General features: G+C 42.1%; 1 long non-coding RNA gene across 1 annotated transcript in view; it reads right to left on the bottom strand.

The window, feature by feature from the left end:
* LOC307186963 overlaps positions 1-14,035 on the bottom strand; it is a 73,888-nt gene extending 59,853 nt beyond the window's left edge. The window contains exons 1-2 of the long non-coding RNA XR_013828521.1: positions 13,914-14,035; positions 11,823-11,943 (exon numbers count right to left, since the gene is read on the bottom strand). This is a non-coding gene — a long non-coding RNA (uncharacterized lncRNA). The remainder of the gene's footprint in view (positions 1-11,822; positions 11,944-13,913) is intronic.
* Between the last annotated feature and the right edge of the window lie 10,465 nt (positions 14,036-24,500).

Here is a 24,500-nt window from a genome sequence, read left to right as displayed (position 1 = left end):
AGACACTGGAACTCACCAAAAAAGATACCCCACATCCAAAGACAAAGGAGAAGCTGCAATGAGACAGTACGAGGGGCATAATCACAATAAAATCAAATCCCATGACCGCTGAGTGGGTGACTCAAAAACTGGAGAACAATTATACCAAAGAGGTCCACCCACTGGAGTGAAGGTTCTGAGCCCCATATCAGGCTTCCCAACCTGGGGATCTGGCAATGGGAGGAAGCATTCCAGAGAATCAGACTTTGAAGACTAACAGGATTTGACTGCAGGACTTCTACAGGACTAGGGGAAACAGAGACTCCACTCTTGGAGGACACACACAATGTAGCATGCACATCAGGCTCCAGGGGGAAGGGGCAGTGACCCCATAGGAGACTGAACCAGACCTACGTGCTAGTGTTGGAGGGTCTCCTGCAGAGGCGGGGTGGGGGGGCGGTGGCTGTGGCTCACCACAGGGACAAGGACACTGGCAGCAGAAGTTTTGGGAAGTACTGCTTGGTGTGAGCCCTCCCAGAGTCCACCATTAGCCCCACCAAAGAGCCTGTAGCCTCCAGTGCTGGGTCACCTCAGGCCAAACAACCAACAGGGAGGGAACTCAGCCCCACCCATCAGCAGACAAGTGGATTAAAGTTTTACAGAGCTCTGCCCACCAGAGCAACACCCAGCTCTACCCACCACCAGTCCCTCCCAACAGGAAGCTTGCACAAGCCTCTTAGATACACCCTCATCCACCAGAAGGAAGATAGCAGAAGCAAGAAGAACTACAATCCTGCAGCCTATGGAACAAAAACCACATTCACAGAAAGATACACAAAATGAAAAGGCAGAGGACTATGTACCAGATGAAGAAACAAGATAAAACCCCAGAAAAACAACTAAATGAAGTATAGACAGGCAATTTTCCAGAAAATAAAATTGAGAATAATCATAGTGAAGGTGATCCAGGTCCTTGGAAACATAATGGAGGCAAGGTCGAGAAGATGCAAGAAATGTTTAAGAAAGATCTAGAAGAATTAAAGGAAAAACAAAGATAAACAATACAATAACTGAAATGAAAAATACACTAGAAGGAATCAATAGCAGAATAACTGGGGCAGAAAAATGGATAAGTGACCTGGAAACGAGAATAGTGGAATTCACTGCCACAAACAGAATAAAGAAAAAAGAATGAAAAGAAATGAACACAGCCTAAGATACCTTTGGGACAACATTAAATGCAACAATAGTCACATTATAGGGGTTCCAAAAGGAGAAGAGAGAGAGAAAGGACCCAAGAAAATATTTGAAGAGATTATAGTTGAAAACTTCCCTATCATGTGAAAGGAAATAGCCACGCAAGCCCAGAAAGTGCAGAGAGCCCCAGGCAGGATAAACCCAAGGAGAACACACCAAGACACATAGTAATCAAATGGACAAAAATTAAAGACAAAGAAAAATTATTAAAAGCAACAAGGGCAAAACGACAAATAACATACAAGGGAACTCCTATAAGGTTAACAGTTGATTTCTCAGCAGAAACTCTACAAACCAGAAGGGAGTGGCACGATACATTTAAAGTGATGAAAGGGTAGAACCTACAAGCAAGATTACTCTACCTGGCAAGGATCTCATTCAGATTTGGTGGAGAAATCAAAAGCTTTACAGACAAGCAAAAGCTAGAACTCAGCACCACCAAACAAGCTCTACAACAAATGCTAAAGGAACTTCTCTAAGTGGGAAATACAAGAAAAGGACCTACAAAAACAAACCCAAAACAATTAAGAAAATGGTAATATCAACATACATACAAATAGTTACCTTAAATGTAAATGGATTAAATGCTCCAACCAAAAGACACAGGCTCACTGAATGGATACAAAAACAAGACACACATATATGCTGTCTACAAGAGACCCATTTCAGACCTAGGGACACATACAGCCTGAAAGTGAGGGGATGGAAAAAGATATTCCATGCAAATGGAAATCAAAAGAAAGCTGGAGTAGCAATACTCATGTTGGATAAAATAGACTTTAATATAAAGAATGTTACAAGAGACAAGGAAGGACACTACATAATGATCAAGGGATCAATCCAAGAAGAAGATATAACAATTATAAATATATATGCACCCAACATAGGAGCACCTCAATACATAAGGCAACTGCTAAAAGCTATAAAAGAGGAAATCGACACTAACACAATAATAGTGGAGGATTCTTAACACCTCACTTACACCAATGGACAGATCATCCAGACAGAAAATTAATAAGGAAACACAAGCTTTAAATGACACAATAGACCAGACAGATTTAATTGATATTTACAGGACATTCCATCCAAAAACAGCAGATTACACTTTCTTCTCTACTGCACACAGAACATTCTCCAGGATAGATCACATCTTGTGTCACAAATCAAGCCTCAGTATACTGAAGAAAATTGAAATCATATACCCTCTCTGATCACAACGCTATGAGATTAGAAATCAAATACAGAGAAAAAAAAACGTAAAAAACACAAACACATGGAGGCTAAACAATATGTTACTAAATAACCAAGAGATCACTGAGGAAATTTAAAAAAACCTAGAGACAAATGACAACGAAAACACGACAACCCAAAACCTATGGGATGCAGCAAAAGCAGTTCTAAGAGGGAAGTTTATAGCAATACAATACAACCTCAAGAAAAAAGAAAAATCTTAAACAATCTAACCTTACACCTAAAGGAACTAAAGAAAGAAGAACAAACACAACCCAAAGTCAGTGGAAGGAAAGAAATCATACAGATCAGAGCAGAAATACATAAAATAGAAACAAAGAAAACAATAGAAAAGATCAATAAAACTAAAAGCTGGTTCTTTGAGAAGATAAACAGATAAACAAAACTGATAAACTTTTAGCCAGACTCATCAAGAAAAAGAGGGAGAGGACTCAAATCAATAAAATCAGAAATGAAAAAGGAAATGTTACAATGGACACCGCAGAAATACAAAGCATCATAAGAGACTAGTACGAGCAACTCTATGTCAATAAAATGGACAACCTGGAAGAAATGGACAAATTCTTAGCAAGGTAAAACCTTCCAAGACAGAACCAGGAAGAAACAGAAAATATGAACAGACCAATCACAAGTAATGAAATTGAAACTGTGATTAAAAATCTTCCGGGGCTTCCCTGGTGGTGCAATCATTAAGAATCCGCCTGCCAATGCAGGGGACACCAGTTCGAGCCCTGGTCCGGGAAGACCCCACATGCCGTGGAGCAAATAAGTCCGTGTGCCACAAGGACTGAGCCTGCGCTCCAGACCCCACGAGCCACAACTACTGAGCCCGCGCATCACACCTACTGAAGCCCACACACCTAGAGCCCGTGCTCTGCAACAAGAGAAGCCACCGCAATGAGAAGCCCATGCACCACAACAAAGAGTGGCCCCCACTCACCACAACTAGAGAAAGCCCGTGTGCAGCAACAAAGACCCAACACAGCCAAAATTTTTTTAAATAATTAAAAATAAATAAATAAAAATAAAATAAAAATCTTCCAACAAACAAACAAAAAGGACCAGATGCCTTCACAGGTGAATTCTATCAAACATTTAGAGAAGATCTAACAGCCATCCTTCTCAAACTCTTCCAAAAATTTGCAGAGGAAGGAACACTCCCAAACTCATTCTACGAGGCCACCATCACCCTGATACCAAAACCAGAGATACTACAAAAAAAGAAAATTATAGACCAATATCACTGATGAATATAGATGCAAAAATCCTCAACAAAATACTAGCAAACAGAATCCAACACCACATTAAAAGGATCATACACCACGATCAAGTGCGATTTATCCCAGGGATGCAAGGATTCTTCAGTATATGCAAATCAAACAACGTGATACACCATATTAACAAATTGAGGAATGAAAACCATATGATCATCTCAATAGATGCAGAAAAACCTTTTGACAAAATTCAACACCCATTTATGATAAAAACTCTCCAGAAAGTGGGCATAGAGGGAAACTACCTCAACATAATGAAGGCCATATATGACAAACCCACAGCAAACATCATTCTCAATGGTGAAAAACTAAAAGTATTTCCTCTAAGATCAGGAACAAGACAAGGATGTCCACTCTCCCCACTATTATTCAACATAGTTTTGGAAGTCCTAGCCACGGCAATCAGAGAAGAAAAAGAAATAAAAGGAATACAAATTGGAAAAGAAGAAGTAAAACTGTCACTATTTGCAGATGCCATGATACTGTACATACATAATCCTAAAGATGCCACCAGAAAACTACTAGAGCTAACCAACGAATTTGGTAAAGGATACAAAATTAACGCACAGAAATCTCTTGCAATCCTATACACTAACAATGAAAGATCCAAAAGAGAAATTAAGGAAATAATGCCATTCACCATTGCAGCACAAAGAATAAAATACTTAGGAATAAACTTACCTAAGGAGACAAAAGACCTGTACTCAGAAAACTATAAGACACTGATCAAAGAAATCAAAGATGACACAAACAGGTGGAGAGATATACCACATTCTTGGATTGGAAGAAGTAATACTGTGAAAATGACTATACTATCCAGAGCAATCTACAGATTCAATGCAATCCCTATCAAATCACCAATGGCATTTTTTACAAAACTAGAACAAAAAATCTTAAAATTTGTATGGAGACACAAAAGACCCCGAATAGCCAAAGCAGTCTTGAGGGAAAAAAACTCAGCTGGAGGAATCAGACTCCCTGACTTCAGACTATACTACAAAGCTACAGTAATCAAGGCAGTATGGTACTGGAACAAAAACAGAAATACAGATAAACGGAACAGGAAAGAAAGACCAGAAATAAACCCATGCACATATGGTCAACTAATCTATGACAAAATAGGCAAGGATATACAGCAGAGAAAAGACAGTCTCTTCAATAAGTGGTGCTGGGAAAACTGGACAGCTGCATGTAAAAGAATGAAATCAGAACACTCCCTAACACCATACACAAAAATAAGCTCAAAATGGATTAAAGACCTAAATGTAAGACCGGGCACTATAAAACTCTTAGAGGAAAACATAGGCAGAACATGCTTTGACATAAATCACAGGAAGATCTTTTCTGACCCACATCCTAGAGTAATGGAAATAAAAACAAAAATAAACAAATGGGACCTAATGAAACTTAAAAGCTTTTTCACAGCAAAGGAAACTATAAACAAGATGAAAAGACAACCCTCAGAATGGGAGAAAATATTTGCAAATGAATCAATGGACAAAGGATTAATCTCCAAAATATATAAGCAGCTCATGCAGTTCAATGTTAAAGAAACAAACAACCCAATCCAAAAATGGGCAGAAGACCTAAATAGACATTTCTCCAAAGAAGACATACAGATGGCCAAGAAGCACATGAAAAGCTGCTCAGCATCACTAATATTAGAGAAATGCAAATCAAAACCACAATTAGGTATCACCTCACACCAGTTAGAATGGGCATCATCAGAAAATCTACAAACAACAAATGCTGGAGAGGGTGTGAAGAAAAGGGAACCCTCTTGCCTTGTTGGTGGGAATGTAAATTGATAAAACCACTATGGAGAACAGTATGGAGGTTCCTTAAAAAACTAAAAATAGAACAACCATATGACCCAGCAATCCCACTACTGGGCATATACCCAGAGAAAACCATAATTCAAAAAGACACGTGCACCCCAATGTTCATTGCATCACTATTTACAATAGTCAGGTCATGGAATGCCCATCGACAGATGAATGGATAAAGAAGATGTGGTACATATATACAAGGTAATATTATTCAGCCATAAAAAGGAACGAAATTGGATCATTTGTAGAGACGTGGATGGAAATAGAGACTGTCATACAGAGTGAAGTAAGTCAGAAAGAGAAAAACAAATATTGTATATTAACACATATATGTGGAATCTAGAAAAATGGTACAGATGAACTGGTTTGCAAAGCAGAAATAGAGACACAGATGTGTAAAACAAACGTATGGACACCAAGGGGAGAAAGCGGGGCGGGGGTGGGGATGAATTGGGAGATTGGGATTGACACATATACACTAATATGTATAAAATAGATAACTAAAAAGAACCTGCTGTATAAAAAAAAAGAAAGTAAAATTCAAAAAATAATAAAATACCCCTCCACCCCTACCACATTCTATCCACAGGATCCTTTCAAAGGCCCTTTCTTGCTTTAAACCCATTCTTGATGGGCTTAAAAATCCTCTATCAGTGATAAATTCCTCTTAGATCCAGGGCAAATTTCTGTACCAAAGTCTCTACAATATAGTCATATCATATAATTACATTTCAATATAATCATATTTTTAAAGATAGGTTTAAAACACTTTAAATAAGAATGACCAGCAAGCATATGAAAAGATGGCCAGCATCCCTAGTCATCAGGAAAGTTTTTTAAACATTGATTCTACTAAGTGTTGACAAGAAAAACTACAATTCTCATGCGCTGATGGGAATGCAAAATGGCACAGCCTCTTTGGGACACACTTTGACAGTTTCTTGCATAGTTAAACTATATACTTACCATACAACCTAGCCAACCCACTCCTAGGTATTTACCCAAGAGAACTGAAAACATATATACATATAAAGATTTATATACGAATGTTCATAGCAGCATTATTCATAATTCACAAATTCATAAAAACCGGTAACAACCTAAACGTCTATCGACTGATGAATGGACAAATAAATACCATATAGCCATACAATGGAATACTTATCAACAATAAAAAGGAACAAACTACTGATTCATGCTACAACATGGATGAATCTCAAAAGTATTATTCTGAGTGAAAGAAGCCGGACTCAAAGAGCTACACACTGTATGGTTCCAAGTACATGACCTTCCAGAATCAGATGGGTGGTTATCTGGGGCAGGGAGGAGGGAGAGGGTCGACTACAAATTGGCACAAGGGAATTTGGGGGTATGCTGGAAGCATCTTGAGTGTAGTGGTGGTTACACAACTGTATCCAATAGCTAAAACTCATCAAAATGTTCAGCTATGATGGGTGAATTTTATTGTATGCAAATTGTGCCTTAATAAAGCTGTTATAAAATTTTAAAACATTAAAAAAAAACAAAAGTGACCACACTGGGGCAAATGCAACTTATATCAAAAAAAAACAACACTAGTCTCCATAAGTATAAAAGGGCTCTTTAAAAAAAATTTGTAGCACAAAAGACAAATAACCCAATAAAAATACAGGGCAGCAGATGTGAACAAATAAATTCACAGATAAAGAAACATTTCATAAACATATCAAATGACCTTTACCTCATTCCTAATGGGAGAAACACAAATTAAAACAACACTGATATACTATTTCCCAGCAAAGCCCGTGAGTCTAATCATAAACCCTTTGGGTGAGGCTACAGGAAAACATTTGCTCTGGTTCTTAGCTGGCAGATACGCAAAATGGCAACCTCTAGTAAAACTACGTTTGCGTTTATACCACCCACATTTCCTTATCTTTATCCTGAATTCTATTTTTAACTGGAAACACTTTAGATACTCCTTTCATCATCATCCCCACACTTCTAGGTAGAAGCAATATAATCCCGTGTTTGACTTGTCTATTGCTACAGGACAGTGGGGAGGACACTTAGAACTCTGTTCAGTAACTCATGCCCAGAGGGTTTTCAAATGCTGCTTGATCAGGGGTACATAACCTGAGCTTATCAAGGCCAAGACCCCAGTGAGAAATGTCAAAACAAATACCCTGGATTTTCCAGCCTCTCCCACCTCTCCTGATAACTATGGAATACAGGTTGTTCTGGTGATGCCAGGAGTTTAAGAAGGGAGAGTATTATATAAAAGATATTTTATAGCAGGGATCAGCGAACTATGGCCTGTAGGCCAAATCCAGGCAGCAGCCTGCCCCCTCATTTTTGGAAAGAGAGTTTTACTGGAACATAGCCATGCTCATTTGTTTACATATTGTTTATGGCTGCTGTTATGCTACAAATGGCAGAACTGACTGGTTGTAACAGAAACTGGCCCACAAAGGCTAAAATGTTTACTACCTGGCCCTTTACAGAAAAAGTAGGCCAACCCCTCCTCTAAAGGAGGGAGTTGAACCTTGTAAAATCCTGGGACAGTTTAGTTCTGCAAGCAGGTCCTTTTGCATTGCGTCTCCTACTATCATGATATCAGCAAGCAACCAAAGGTCAGGCGGGTCTCTAGCGTTTATATGGTCGAACGGTCAAAGCAGAGCCACCCAGCCAGCAGAATCTCAGGAGACAAGTGTCTTCAGAGGCACCAAGCCACAATACAGACACCCAACACTGGCTCCCGCCCTCCTAACAAGATGTGGCACTTGGAGTGTGATCCTGGGGACTTTCAACCTCAGACCTCTGAACATGGGGACAGTTATGTTACCAACCATAAAATTGAAATAAACCTTGCAAAGAAATACCCTCCTCTCCAAGGGACTGGGCTTTCAACTCTACCCCAGAAGGAGTAAATAACAACAGCAAATACAGACACAGGACTTTGGGAATGTGAGAACTGAGAGGCAAGTGACCACACACACACACACACACACACACACACACACACACACACACACACACACACACACACACACACACACACACACACACACACACACACGCTCTCCCCCAGGCACCAATGAGTCCCTCAACTTGCTCTCACTCCCATCTCTAAACTCTTGTCTCTTTCACCTGCTGGCCTAGCTCGCCGGTGGCGTTCAGTCTCCTGCACACAAAGCCCCCCACAGAGGAAACCTCCTGCCTTGGTCATTCTGCTGCTAAACATGCTCCCCTTGCTAGATAGCTCATGGATCTGCACGCGAGGGAGGGAAGATGGCAGGCTTCGGGGCTGAGGGTCGCTGCACCAGGTGCTGCGTGGGAGCTCTGGGGGCTCGTGGCCCCGGCCATGCTGCTCCCCTGATGACTGCCCGATACCTCCTCTACCCTGGCCTCTGAGAAAGTGGCTGTGTCCACCCACCACAGGCGGTCACTGGTCCGGGGATACTGAGCTCTGTGAAACGGGCCCGGGTGTGCCCTGCTTTCTAAAGGGCTTAGGCAAGATCTTCGAGGTATCTGAACTTACATGGCAAGTTGATTTTCATTAGTCCCCAGTCCCTTTTGTTGCCTTCCCTCCAGCAATGGCAAAAAGGCCCGGGTCTTCTGAGTGTGAGCTCCTAGTCACCTCCCGCTTCTCCTAACATCCCTAACTGATGTGTGAATGTGCGGATTATGACTCTGCTCAGCTACACTCTTCACTGGTGTTAGCAGAGGCTGGTTGCAGGATGCACTGGGGCCTAACCACGTCTCAAAGAGCAGCTGCTTATGAGGAAATGGTGGGAGGAGTCTTCCGGTGGGCTTTCTACCAGCTCCACTCGGCAGGGAGTGAATACAAAGGGACCCCTGGTCCCCAAACCAGATCCCAGCCTTCAGTTCAATGCCGTCCATCTCAGCAGCAAAGACCAAGAGTCATTTCCCCCACACCTGTGACTGGGAAAACATGACCTTGAATTTAGGTCTTTAACCATGGTAAACCAGAAGGCCAGATAATAAAGGCTGTCTGTTACAGAAGATACCTCTGGATTTATTAGTACATCTGGAGCTCAGCTGTGTGTGTGTGTGTGTGTGTGTGTGTGTGTGTGTGTGTGTGTGGCTCAGTCTCTCTCCTACTTCCGTCAGTCAATCCTCAGACATCCAGCAGCCCACACCCCTGCTATCTCCCTCAGCACCGCCATCTTTATGTCTCCTAGCCATCACAAGACTGAGAAAGGTGTGGGCAGCTTTACAAAATGAAACTAAGTCCTTGCCAGTGAAAACATTAGAATCCAGTCCTGCCAGAGCTCCTCCCTTTTCCTGACAGGTTTCTTGAGTGGGTCATTATGCCTGAGAGTAATTACTGTACAAGTTCACCTTTATGGTCATAGAGCAAATGTCTCCTCTGGTCCTCTCGGAGCTGAAATTATTATTTTCTCATTTTTTTTAAATAATTTTTATTGGAGTATAGTTGCTTTACAATGTTGCGTTAGTTTTAAAGTTACTATTCTTGTCTCTGTTACATGGCAGGTGATGTGAGGACCTGACCCATCACTGATGCAGGTAGGCCTCATCCCCCTCTGCTCCCCGGTGCCTCACTGACCTCTCCCACACTGACCACACTGCTGAGGTGGGAGAGGACTGTCTCGTCACTAATGTTCCAACATTCTAAATTGGTCCCTCCAAAATCCATTTGCTGAAGCCCTTACCCCCAATATGTCTACATTTAAAGATGCGGCTTTTAGGAGGTAATTAAGGTTAAATGAGGTCATAAGGACCATAAGAGTGAGCTCCTAATTTGATAAGATTGGTGTCCTTGTAAGAGGAAGAGACACCAAAACTCTCTCTCTTCCTCCGCTGTGTGAGGACACAGTGAGAAGGCAGCAGTTTGCAATCCACAAAGCGAGGTCTCATCAGAAACCAACCCTGCTGGCACCTTGATCTTGGACTTCTAGCCTCAAGAACTGTGAGAAAATAAATTTCTGTTGTTTAAGCCACCCAGTCTGTGGTATATTGTTACAGCAGCTTGAGCTGATTAATATAGTCCCAAACAGGATGGACTTGCCTTGCCACGTGTTAAGTTTGTGGCCCTCTTTCCTCAGTTCCTTACAGTCCTTCCTACAAGATGTTCAGAGATGCCCCACTGGAAGCAAAGTCTGAGGCACTAGGGGAGGAGCATCAAGTGTTGTTGCCCACCGCACCCTGCCCACCAGGCCCTGAACAGTCTCAGCTGGCAGTTCCCTGATGCCTCTTGACTATTTTCTCAGAAGGCCCAATTAGTCACCACCCAGAAAGGGTCCAGTCCTTGTCTTGAACTGCTAACAATCCTTCTTGGGAACACAGTGCTGGACTCTGCAGAAGCCTCATTCCACAGGGATGGCTCTTCTCATTTAAAGGTCTCTTCCCTTGGGTGTCTCTGTGTTTCTCACTCTAACTTTCCTGTCTCTTTATTTTTTAAATATATTTTCTTTATTCTCTCTCTGCCCCATTCTTAAGGTCTGCCTTTGTCTCTTACTCCTTATCATTCCCTTTTCTGCTCTTTTCCTTTCTTTCACCCTTAATATTGAAGTATGCTTTTTAATTATTTTTAACTTAATGAATAAGATTTCTTCTCAAGGATTAATTTGATAAGTAAATTAGTCAAATGTTATATGTCTCTTCTTGTATGAAAACAAATAAGTAAATGAAAACCAAATTAATATAACTTTTCTAATCCTTGACTATTCTTTTTTATAGGGTGCACCACTAACTAACGTTTGTTGGTACCACAAGGGGGCAGTGCAATCAAGCAGATCATTTAACCCAAGCAGTGACAATGCCAATAGTCAGAGGAGGTGGCCAGGGGCTTCCTCCTGGAGAAAAGGACGGCCAGAATGCAGCAACTGCTTGCTCCCGTCACTTGGGAAGACTTAGGACAGGCAAAGAGCATGGAGAAAGATTTAACAAACTTCCTGACTAATCAGTTTTCATACCTATGAATTGAGTTTATACCCCACTACAGGAACTTAAGAAGTTCGTTCTGGCTCAAAAGTCTGTTTCGTTGAAAATCAAGAAGTAGGGAAAGGTGGTGTGATCAAGAATGACTTCAAATCTTTGAATATGGTTGACCAGAAAGACCTGGCAATTTGGTTATAAAACATGCTGACTTTGCGGTAGGGAATGGCCAAAGGGAAATATCTACCTAACATCTATTAATCTGTGCCTAGTGCTCAGAAAACGAATGAGGAAAAGAGATACAATTTAGGAGGTCACAGAAGCCACATACGTGGAGCGCGTAATGTTCTGCAGTCTCCATCCTGATGATGTATGCAGGGCTCTGTGTGGCAGCACTCCCAACTTCTATCTGCCTGAGCTGAGATCCAATATGTGCCTGTCCTAACTCTCATCTGTGAATGACAAAAACTCAATTCAAATCAGAATCAGTAAAAAGGGAATTTATTGGCTACTGTAAGTAAAGAGTCTAGAGAAGTGCTAAGCAATAGAAATATAATGTGAACACATATATAATTTTAAAATTGTTAATAGACACATTTTAAAGTTAAAAGATCCAGGTGAAATTCACTTTAATAGTATACTTTATGAATCCAATATATCTATAATTATCCTACTTTCAACATTTAATCAGAAAGTTAAAATTATTTGAGATATTTTACTCTTTTTCTTTAACACACAAAGTCTTCAAAATCTGGTGTCTATCTTACATCTCCAGGACATATCAAATTGGACTAGCTATATTTCAAGTGCTCACACGTGCTAGTGGTTACCATGTTAGACAGCACAGGCCTAGAGCTAGACCTTCAGGTTTAGCTGGATCCAGGCATTCAACAGTGTGGTTTGGGCTCTCTCTCAGCTTTGCTTTTCTTTGCATATTGGGCTCATCCTCTCCCGAAAGAGAGATACCTTCATTTGGCCAGGCAAGATGACCCACAAGCAATTCCAACTTATATTGTGTTTGTAGCTCACGGTATCAGAGGAAAAGACAACATTGTTCTGATAGCATTGTTTGGTTCTCCTGAAAATCCATAACCAATCACTGAGGCCAGGGGAATAGGGCCAACTCCAACCTACCTACATTGTCTACAATAGTTCTCGCAAACAAGGCTCTGACTGCACAAACCTGGTCACATGCTCCTGTCTGGAGCTGGGGGTGGAATGAGGGGACCGATCAGACCCACATGAATCACACAGAATCACAGAAGATGGGTCCCCAAAGGAAGAGATGCGGCACAAATCACATATATCCATTTAACGACCACTGTGGGCTTAAACTGCCCAAGACCTTGGACTCAGTGACAAGGCAAGGGGAATTAGGAAGGTTGGTACTAAAAGCTGACTTGACTACCAGTTCCTCTTTTTCGGCTTACACCATCATCGTGTCCAGAAGATGAATTCCCACTGGATTCCCATTCCTGACCTGCAGGTCCTTTTAAGCAGCTTCTCAACACCTGTGGCTGGATCTCTCTCATGCCAACCTGCATGGGATTCCTCAGAGAACCTAACCAACCCCACTCCTCCATTCAGCCCCTGGACCTTAGATTCAATTCTGACCGTTTGCCCATCCTTTCTCCCTTGTGGATTGGTGCTGCAGCCTGGAGGTCACCTTTGCTCTGGTTCTCAGGACCAGCACTTTCAGGCTCAGCTTTTTCACACAACTCTCCTTGCCCTTGAGAGACAACTTCAGTTCTCATGGCTCTCCCCTGACACTGAACAAAGGCAGCAGCAATGAAAATAATGCCAGGACAGACTGTATAGTACAGAGAATAAGACCCTAGACTCTGGAAAAACTGAAGCTGGAACTCAAATCCCAGCTCTGCCCCTTAGTGACTCTATGATGTTAAATAAGTAATTTAGTTTTTCTATGCCTCAATGTTCTCATCTTCAAAATGCAGATAAAATGGACCTGTTCACCAGGCTTGTGTTGGAAATCAGATATGTAAACATGAGTGAAATGCTTAGAAGAGTCCATATGCGAGTATCATGGAGGGTGCGATCAGGGAAGCAGAACCATATGACTAATAATGGAATGAGGGTTTTATTACAGGGATTCCCTTACACAACCGTGGGGAAATCTGGATAAGTAAAGGTCTGCAAGGGGAACGCTGGAGGATGAGAGAAAAATCACTTATTAGGAACCACAAAGGAAAGCTGACGAAGAAGACCAGTGCTGAGAAGGCTGCCTCTGAATCTGCTGGAGGAGTTAGGTCAGAAGAGTAGGCCGATGGGGAAGAAACTCGAGACCAAAGCTGAGGAAAGCAAGGAAAACTGGAACCCACGACTGTCTCTCACAGCGTTTAACCACACAGTGCTGGTGACCAGAAAAAGAAGCGGCTGCCTTCGCCGAGCAGCATGTACCTACCTGAACCGGAAGAAGCTGAAGGAGAGCTGGTGGGAGCAGGAGCCGCCACAGTCACAGCTGAGGCTTGACTCCAGTGAAGTCAAAACAGCGCGAGCCACCCTTCCTCTACGCCCTGCACCAACCCGCCCAGCACGCGAGCTGCCGCGTCACTTCCGCCTTCCAAATCTCGCGTGGATTTCTCCTCGAGCAGCCCTAACCCACAACCAGGCAAGGAAGGAAACCTGGGGTGATGGTGCCAGCTGAGCACAGCTGTCCCAGTGTGAAACCACCACAAAGTGTTAACTAGTGTTGTTATTCCTGCTGCCGTATTGTGTATGGGTCTTGTGTCGTTATCATTTACTGCTTATGTTACACTCCACGAGAATGTAAGTCCCTTAGGTCGTCTTAGGATAACCACATTATACATAATTTACAAAAGTTGTCACATACACGTTATTTAAACCACATAACAACCCAGTTGCGTAGGCAAGGGAGGTTTATGACCCACAGAAATGTTACAGAGCTGCAGGTCGCCTGATTCCAAGGCCAGGGCGCCCCACTACGCCCCACTCCTGTCCCGCCACACGGTGGCAGCACAGTGCACAGCGTGGGCGCTCGGTGATGTATATTGACGCGCTTTTAATTCCCAGGCGTACATCAATTAAACAGGAATGTGGTATGCCGTGGCACAGTGAAACTGGTTTTCATGGGAGGTTTATGGAATCAGTGTTATTACTAACCCGTCACACCTCAGAAGCCTGCGGAAACCCAAATGTGGAATTTTTAAGCGGTGCAGTTCCTACAATTTGCAGCAAGTGTCACCCGAGAGCTACTGAACAATCAATGCCTGGACCTGACAGTATCAAGATAGAGAACCAGTGTAATGCACATCACGTAATGCAGAACACCGCCTACATTTCACAATACAAAATAAAAACAAAAAAGCAAAACCATTGCACCGTTTCACATTACACTGCAGATAACAGCTGTTTAGCAGATTATTTCTCCTCACTCTACCCTCCTCCCTTTGACTATCAATCAGGAAGTGTCTGTAGGACAACAGCTGTGTGCTAAGCGCTGGGGAGTGACAGAATGTTAAAGTAGATTTTTCAAAGGTAGTCCTTGTTCTGTTGTTTTGATATTCCCCAAGTCCTTATGATTTTCACTCAGATTTGGAATCTTCTTTCTCTATGCAATGCTACCCCTAATAGCACACTGTCCTCTCCCTGCCTCCTTTGCTCTTTTCCAGAATCAACAGTCATAATGAACTTGACTGTCCCTAGGTCTGAACAAGCCCTTTCAGGCCTATATAAGATCATGGGAGATAATAACCTTATATTTGTTTTACCTTTTGTACTTTTCAAAATATTTTTCTTTGTGTGATCTCATTTGAAATTTATAACTACATTGTACAATGACTAGGGCAGATATTATTGTACTTGTCTCAGAAAAGTGGAACTAGACTGGAGAGGTTAAGTCAATTGACCAGGTTGCACAGGTCGTCAGCCAAGTACTGTTTCTTCTGAATCCAAGTCCAGAACACACTCTGCTGTTGTGGAAGAGGAACCAGAGTCTTATGTACATATTAGTATAACTTATGAATGTTCCATCCTAGGTAAATTTTGACTGAAAAATGATGGTTTCAAAGGTGTCAATAGCCATGAAACCATAATCTCCAGTTTATCTAGAATCTAAAATAATTTTAAAAATGGAACTTTCTGGTTAATTCAAAGTGCCACGCATATCTATGATTTGATATGGCTGGGGTGACTTTCCTAATACTGATTTATGCTAATTTCTAGAATGTAAGTTTCTTTGAGGAAAGAAACTTTGTTTTGTTTATTGTTGCATCTCCAGCACCTAGAAGAGTCCCTGGCACATAGTAAATGCTTAATAAATATTTGTTGAAAAAAATGATGAATGAAATCCTGAAAACAGCAAAGGGGAAAGGAACACAAGTGAAAATGGGTACACTGTGGCATTACATAATTCAGCTTTCTATGTTTTGCTCAGTCACTTCCGGTATGGAGGTAAATACCTTCCATTTTATATCTTAATCTATTCAATAAACAGAACTACAGAACGAGAAAATGAGACTTTTGGCAGTAGGAAATCCTGCCTTTTCCCTGAGCCCTTGTCATCTCCCCAGCATTCATAAATGCCATACTCAAATATTAAAGTTCTTCACGATCATTCTCCAGATCAGAATCTTGTATCCAAAGTCAAAGGTCCCACCCCCCCCAAAGGTATTGTTTTCCAAGTTTTGTCCATCAAATGTCTTCCTGAGTTTTTGAGAAGGACATAGTCCAGTGAAAAACCAAGTATGCTTCCCAGTGGTCGCATACTTGAATTGTGTCCCATCTCATCCCACTATCAAATTGTTCCAGAAACACACCCCAAACCTACGCCATAAGGAGGTTGGAACCAGTGCATCAGGACCAGAGGCTGAAGAGCGCTCTAGGGTCCCATGGAACATCTCAGGTAGGTCATTCCATGATTTCTACATTGGGAGGCAAGACAGCATTCCATGGCACTTGCCTGGTGGGCTAGGGTGTTACTATTATCATCCACTCTCTTCAAACAAACTGGGTCCCCATTTCTGTTACTACATAGGACTCATATAACTATATACTCTCAAGTCGTCTTATTCTATGTCAGAACTACCTCTCAAAGTGAGACCCTCTTTTCTATCCCCACTTTCTGACTCTAGTTCCGTTTCTCAGCATTCCTTACCTGAATCACTGAAATAACCCCTAACTCATTTCTAAAGGTTAGTTTCTCCACCATTTTGTCTTTCTATAATATAGGTCTTATCACTTCACTTTCTGCTTTCAAACCTTATGGTGCTCCAGTTCTTAAAGAATAAAGACCCAAAATTTAGCAAGGCATACAAAGCCCCTGAATCCCGGCCCTAAGCTCTCTGACTAAATTCCTGCTCTTTTTCAATAACCACCCATACACAACACTACCTGCTATTCCTCAAAATTAATAGGTACTTCTAGCACCTCTGGCCCAATTCCTTTGATTATTCTGCTTTCTGTGCCTGGAATGTGCTTTCCTCCCTCATTGAATGCCTGGAAATGCTCACTACTCAGGGCCCAGTTCTAAAAAATCGTCTTTATGTACCATATGTTATTGCTGGTAGGGTAACCTGCTATATAATATTTCTAGACAATAACTTGGCAAAAAAATCAAAAGGTTAAAAGTTAATATCTTTGACCCAATTATTTGCCATATCTATATGTTCTAGGGAAACAAACTCAAAAAATTATCCACAGGGGATTACCTGGCGGTCCAGTGGCTAGGACTTCGCATTCTCATTGCTGAGGGCCCCGGTTCTAGGGGAACTAAAATCCCAGAAGCCGCGTGGTGTGGCCAAAAAAAAAAAAAAATTATCCACAGAAAAATCCATTACAGTGTTACTTACAATAGTAAGACATGTAAGTAACCTAAATGTCCTGCTATTGGAGAATGCTTAAGGCAGTAGCTTTTGAACTTTCTTGACTACTGTAAATATATTCACACACCAAACACATTTGCATGTTTTTATATATATATATATATATATATATATATATATAATCCAAAACAAAAGCTTCATGAGACAATACATTCCTACTACATACAATGCATTCAATTTCATTTTTTAAAGTGTTGATTGCAACTCACTAAACCTGTTAGTGAGTTGTGAGCTACAGTCTAAGAAACACTAGATTAAAAATATGATAACATTATAATGGAATATTATTTAGCTACATAAATATTTCTTAAAAACCACTTAATCAGTAAGAATATATTAATATAATATTAAGTGATTTAAAAATCAAGTTACCAATTATCCATATAGCCTGATTTTAATGTTGTTGTTTTTTTTTTTTTTTTGCGGTATGCGGGCCTCTCTCTGTTGTGGCCTCTCCCGTTGCGGAGCACAGGCTCCGGACGCGCAAGCTCAGCGGCCATGGCTCACAGGCCCAGCCGCTCTGCGGCATGTGGGATCTTCCCGGACCGGGGCACGAACCCGTGTCCCCTGCATCGGCAGGCAGACTCTCAACCACTGCGCCACCAGGGAAGCCCGATTTTAATGTTTTTTAAGCATGTGTGCATTGGGATGTTTCTCTGGGGCTATACATAAGAGATAGGGTACTTTATTGTAGCCACAATTTGCCTAATATTTCTTTGTCATAGTTTCTTGTCGGGAGCAGAACAGAAGAGCGGGTGATTTAGGCAGTCCTAGAGCCCTACGTGACCTTGAATTAAGTGTAAAGTAGATTCATTTTTTTTCAATAAACCTTTATTAGCAATAAGCATTATGCGCTGAGTACTCAAAATGCAAAGGTGCTCCAAATCTACCATGGGAAAGCAGACATCGAAACAAATTAATGCGCTGGTTTTGCAGATGGATATAAGATGTACAGTGGGTACCCCAAAGACAGAGAGTCCTCATTTCTGCTGAGAGATGATTCCTGAGCTGAGATAAAAGATGAGGTTGCCCCCAAGGAGCAAGGAAGAAAAGAAGAGCATTCCAGATAGAAGGATGGAGCAGTGGGGTGCCGAACAGGGAATGGTGACCGTGCAGGGTGAACTGGGGGTGTGTGAGGCATCTTGGTATGACAGGAGCATAAGGTAATGTAGGGACTGCAGTGAGAAGTGAGGCTGGAGAGTTGAGCAAGGGCAGGGTCACAGAGGGCCTGTGTGCCATGCCAAGGAGCCTGGACACTCTGGGTCCCTGGATCTTAACGAGGATGCCCATCATCATCACCTGCACAGCTTTAAAAACTGCAGATGCCTGGCTCACCCCCCAATAATACTGATTAGTCGGTCCTGTGTGAGATCTACCATTTTTTACTGTTTGCTCAACCTCTTTCTGTAGGCAATGAGAGGCTATTTAAGGAGTGCAATAAGCAGAGGTGTAATATCACATTTCCAACCAGCAACAGTGTGGAGAGTGGATTGGAAGTGGACAGACTGAAGGCAGGAAGCCCAGCTAAAGAGACCATCATGACAGTCCAAGTGAATACGGGGGAAAAAACACAGGCTAAAGAAAAGGCAGTTGGGAAGGAGAGGAGGGGAAGGATACTGAAATGTCGAGTCCACAGCCTGGATTATATGGAGTCAGTGGTGGCAAAGGGTGGGTTTGGTGCTGGGAGGTTTAGCTCCCCCATAATCTCCTGCAGCCCTCCTAAACAAACAGGTAAAATGAAAGCAGGTATTTGCTATGCTAACAGAAGGATAGAAAAAATCCTCCACTTTCCCTTCCTCCCCGTTGCCCACTTTCCAGTAGAGCACCACCTCCAAGCAGCTCCTCTTCCTGAAGCCACTAGTGTCTGAGGGTGGAGGAGGGAGACATGACTGCCTTTCAGAACACCTTGGGGAAAATAATACTTACCTCATGGATTGGAAGTGAGAATAAATAAGATAATGTATGGACTGTGTCTGGCACATGGTAAGCTCTCGATAAATCACTTCCTTTTCCTGGACAGCAGTGACTAAGGCCCCAGACCTCCTCTTGTCTGACCAAAATTTCTACCCAGCTCTGTTTTCCCTTCTTAAACATATTTATAAGTTTGCTAGCGCAAGACTAAAATGACAAGTTTTTACTTTCTTTTTCAGACAAGACAGAGGAAATTTTTTCATCATATGGAATAATTAAAGTCAAACCTAGGTGAAAGATTCCCCCCACCCTTTTGGCTGCGTTTCATCAATGAGAAGAAATTCTCTTTCCTGATAATCCTCCCCGAAAGGTAACATTCTTTTCACCCATATACTCAATGAAAAAAAAAGTACTAGCAGCAACACATCTGAAGATTCCTTGTACCCATCTGAAAGTTAATTCCTCTTCAGTGCTTTGCAATTAACCAAAAACACTGCACCTTAAAAAAAAAAAAAGTCTGCAGAGGCCTCTATTAAAGCTGTTCTTTTTATAGAAGTACAGTCACAAATCAATGCATTGTTAATGAAGAGTTTCCCTCCATAGGCCTCTAGAGATGTAGAGACTCAAGATTTGCTCGTGATTTCTCACTGGGGGGAGGGGGACTGGGAGTTTACACAATGGGGGCTTTCAGTTCCATGTACTTCAGAAGAACCTAGTCCAAGAAGTCAGGCTCCTGGACCAGCCCTGTCCCTTCCTTTCCAAGTGTGAAGCCCAGATTGTTATGAGGAGAACTGTGGAGTGGGGTGTACTGATCTAAATCATTCAAATCTTCCTCTTCATTTAAAAATGATCAGAAAGGCGCTTCCCTGCTGGCGCAGTGGTTGAGAGTCCACCTGCTGACGCAGGGGACGCGAGTTCATGCCCCGGTCCGGGAAGATCCCACATGCCGCGGAGCGGCTGCTCCCGTGAGCCATGGCCGCTGAGCCTGCGCGTCCAGAGCCTGTGCTCCGCAACGGGAGAGGCCATGGCAGTGAGAGGCCGGGGAACCGCAAAGAAAGTTAAAAAAAAGATCAGAAAGGCACCTTTTCTCCTTCTTCTGGAAGCATAAACATCACAAACCACTATAAATAAGAAAACCTGGCAATTAAGAGCCTGGTTGTCTTCATTTGAATCCTAGTCCCAGCTCTACCGCTATTAAGTAGCCTGGGGCTACTTACTTGCTGGTGCCTCTTCTCCTCATCTGTAAAATGGGTGGTTATAGTAGCTACCTCATAGCGTTGTTGTGAGGATTAAAATGAGTTAATAGATGTGAAGTGCTTAGAAGAGTGCCTGGCACATGGTTTCTGGTCACCAGACACTACACAGCAGAGGAGAGCTCAGGCTGGATCAACCCATGGCACTGCTAGAACTGGGTCTGCTCTATAAGAGAGATTCTAACTAAGTACTGGACCACAGGCCAACGAAGGCCCACAGACGTGCATAGTTAACTTGAACAGGGTTTAACTTTCCAAACACGTTATCATCAACATACATGACTTAGGAGATAAACAAATCAGCATTTCTAGCTTCTCTTGTAGATTCGAGAGATTTGGCCATCCCGGGCAGGCCTGGAGTCTTCCTGGCAAGTCTAGGTGGGTGCTGAGTAGCTGCTAAATCGTGGGCATGGAGCCAGTCTCCAGGTCACGACCACCCACTTGGCCTAATCCTCTCATTTCCTTAACATCTGGCATTTGAAGTTGTGATGCCTACACAAAAGGGATTGGGGCTTGGAAAATCATAGCCTCTACCTATATCATAATAAAGGAGTAGCTCTGTGAAGTTGGAGGGGTGGACACAGCCTCTCCTTCTTGATGACTGGGGAAAAGGAAGTAAAGAAGAGTGAGCATGATGAACTGGTTGTATCTGAGACCCAGATCTTCTGTAGTCTCTCCACTGGAACTTTTCCCCCCTCCTTATAAAATTCAAATAAATTACTTATAAAGTAAAAACAGTAACAGGGGCTTCCCTGGTGGTGCAATGGTTGAGAATCTGCCTGCCAACGCAGGGGACACGGGTTCAAGCCCTGGTCTGGGAAGATCCCATGTGCCACGGAGCAACTGGGCCCGTGAGCCACAATTACTGAGCCTGCGCGTCTGGAGCCTCTGCTCTGCCACAAGAGAGGCTGCAATAGTGAGAGGCCCGCGCACCACGATGAACAGTGACCCCCGCTTGCCACAACTAGAGAAAGCCCTCGCACAGAAACGAAGACCCAACACAGCCATAAATAAATAATAAATTAGTAAATTAAAATTGCAACCTCCCTTAAAAAAAAAACCAAAACAGTAACAGCTCCAATTTATTGACTATGCCATTTTACATGCATTATCTAATTGAATCCTCAGAACTGTGATGCAGAAATGATGATCTTCATCTTATAGGTGAAGGAAACAAGGCTCAGAGAGGCTAAACAACTTGCCTAAAAAGTCAGTTAGGAAGTGATGGAGCAGGGACTGAAGCTCAGGTTCCAGGGTAATCAGTGCATCTGTCTGGTTAGCCGTTTCTTCCAAATTTGCGCAGTGCCTTTAGGGACTTTCTTGTCCCTAAAGGAGAAGGGACTTCTCCTCTAAGAGAATTTCCTCAAATGCATCCTCCTCTCACAACAGCTCTATGGAGAGCTAAAGGTGGTGAGGGGATCAGTATTTTATGTAAACTGCGAATGCCCTAGGAAACCAATAAAAAAAAGTAAAAGGCTGTGGGGCTTCCTAATGTATAGGAGTTAACAAGGACGACTCAAAAACCTTGACTGTGTAGAGAAAATTAATCTAATTTTCTAGAAGGTCAGAGATGGAAATCTTCTCCAATCATTAAAAACACTTGGGCAAAGAATGACTAAAAGGTATTGAGTTCTGTCTATGCCACGCCAAATTTGAGGCAATGCCAAGACTTTTAATATTTATCAGCTATCTTAATGGAGGAGTCGTCTATGACAACACGAGTAATACTGTTGGCTCTACAGCTTACTAGCTTTGTGACCTTGAGCAAATTACTTAACCCAAAGCCTTGGTTTCCTCATCTGTATAATTAGCATGACACTAAACTTGGAAGTGTGTCCTGAGGATTAAATAGGATGCACGCAAAGTGATTAGCATGCTGGCATATAGCAGGTGCTCTATAAATGCTGATGTTTTCCCACCCTCCCTTTTAATTCTCCTCAGTGATTTAAAAATTGATGGTAACCAGAACATAGATTTGCTATTTTGGGATAAAATGTGGGAATATAGGAAACAAGGGTTTATTTGGTCAGACAGACAATAATTGCCAAGTCTTTTCCTTTCTCTTAAACCAAAAGAATCTCTAAGGGCTAGTTTATATGCAGCAGCACTCAAATAGCATCTCTGGCAAGAAGAGTTGGAATACTGAGTAGGTGTAAATGACTTAACTATAGTCTGGAAAAGTAAGCTTCTGAACTACTAATAATAGTGTCTAATATTGAGTGTTTACTATAGCCAAATAATATGCTATTCACTTTACATCCATTATTTCATCCAATCCTCACAACCTCAAAGGTAGCTACTGTTATTTCTATTTTTTTAAACCTTTTTTTTTAAATAAATTTATTTATTTAGTTACTTGTTTTTGGCTGCGTTGGGTCTTTGTTGCTGCACGCGGGCTTTATTTGTGCCGAGCGGTGGCTTCTCTTGTTGCGGAACACGGGCTCTAGGCGCGTGGGCTTCAGTAGTTGTGGCTCATGGACTCAGTAGCTGTGGCACGCGGGCTCTAGAGTGCAGGCTCAGTAGTTGTGGTGCATGGACTTAGTTGCTCCACAAAACGTGGGATCTTCCCGGACCAGGGCTGGAACCCGTGTCCCCTGGCAGGCGTAATCTTAACCACTGTGCCAACAGAGAAGCCCTATCTCTATTTTTTTAAATGTATTTATTTTATTTATTTAATTTTGGCTGCGTTGGGTCTTCGTTGATGCACATGGGCTTTCTCTAGTTGTGGCAAGTGGGGGCTACTTTTCGTTGTGGTGCGCGGGCTTCTCATTGCGGTGGCTTCTCTTGTTGTGGAGCACGGGCTCTAGAGAGCAGGCTCAGTAGTTGTGGTGCACAGGCTTAGTTGCTCCGCAGCACGTGGGATCTTCCCAGAGCAGGGCTCAAACTGGTGTCCCCTGCATTGGCAGGCGGATTCTTAACCATTGTGCCACCAGGGAAGTCCCTGTTATGTCTGTTTCATAGATGAATTCGAGCCTTCTTTAATTTTGTAACTTGTCCTATAAAATGGACAATTGCAATGCATCCATGTACATACACATGGACATATAAATTTGTCCAAGCCCAAAATGCAAAACTGCTGTAAATGTGATGAACTTGGGGAGCAGTGGTGGATGGTATAGAAATGTAGCTTCAATGGAAATTTTTTTAGTCTAAATTATCTAGTTATCCAACCTGCCAAAATTAGTCAACTATCAACTGAACTCACAGTGTTAAATACACAGCAGGCACTCACACCTATTGCTTTAATACTTTTGTCTCTATCATTAATGTCTTATGATTAAGTCATAATTTTGTACCCTGCCTTTACCTAAAATAGGGACAAAAACCTTATTCACAAGGGAGCTGTGAGGAAAAGCTATAAATAACTATATACACACAGAATTTACAAGCACCCTTTCTCTAGATTGCATTCATCTTCTCCACATTCTGCTGTGAGATTGAATATTATTTTACTAAACACAAGTTAGAGGGCTGTCTGAAAGAGGACCGTTAGAAGGCAAAACAACCAGGACCCCATATCTCTCCTCCAGACATGGGTTCACTCAGACAGGAGGACTGAAAAACACGGGTTTCTTCCAAATCACCGCATTTAGTATATTATCTCTACAGCTTTCCCAAAGAATACTGCATCTCTAGTATAAGAGCAAATGCCACCCAGGAAATTGGTACAATCATCTGCCCCTTGGATGAATGATTCTGATGCACCATTACTTTAGGAATTTACTGATATCTGACTACTACTTTTAATACCTGAGATTAAGAGACCAACCCTATATTTTCAGTTTCATCAAGTTAGCATATCCTTCAAGCATTTTCTCTGAGTGAAGCAATGTGCTAAGTGTTGTGATGACCACCAAGATCTAGAAGAGATCATACTGTCTGCCTGAACTTGTATATATATCCATTCATATACTTGTGATACTAAGTGTAATTATTTGCTGATTCCTCCTGTAATATGAGCTCCTCAAGGACAGCTGTTGTTGC

This window comes from Stenella coeruleoalba (assembly GCF_951394435.1).
Source record: "Stenella coeruleoalba genome assembly, chromosome: 5".
NCBI lineage: Eukaryota > Metazoa > Chordata > Mammalia > Artiodactyla > Delphinidae > Stenella > Stenella coeruleoalba.
This window is presented reverse-complemented; position numbering and strand designations above follow the sequence as displayed.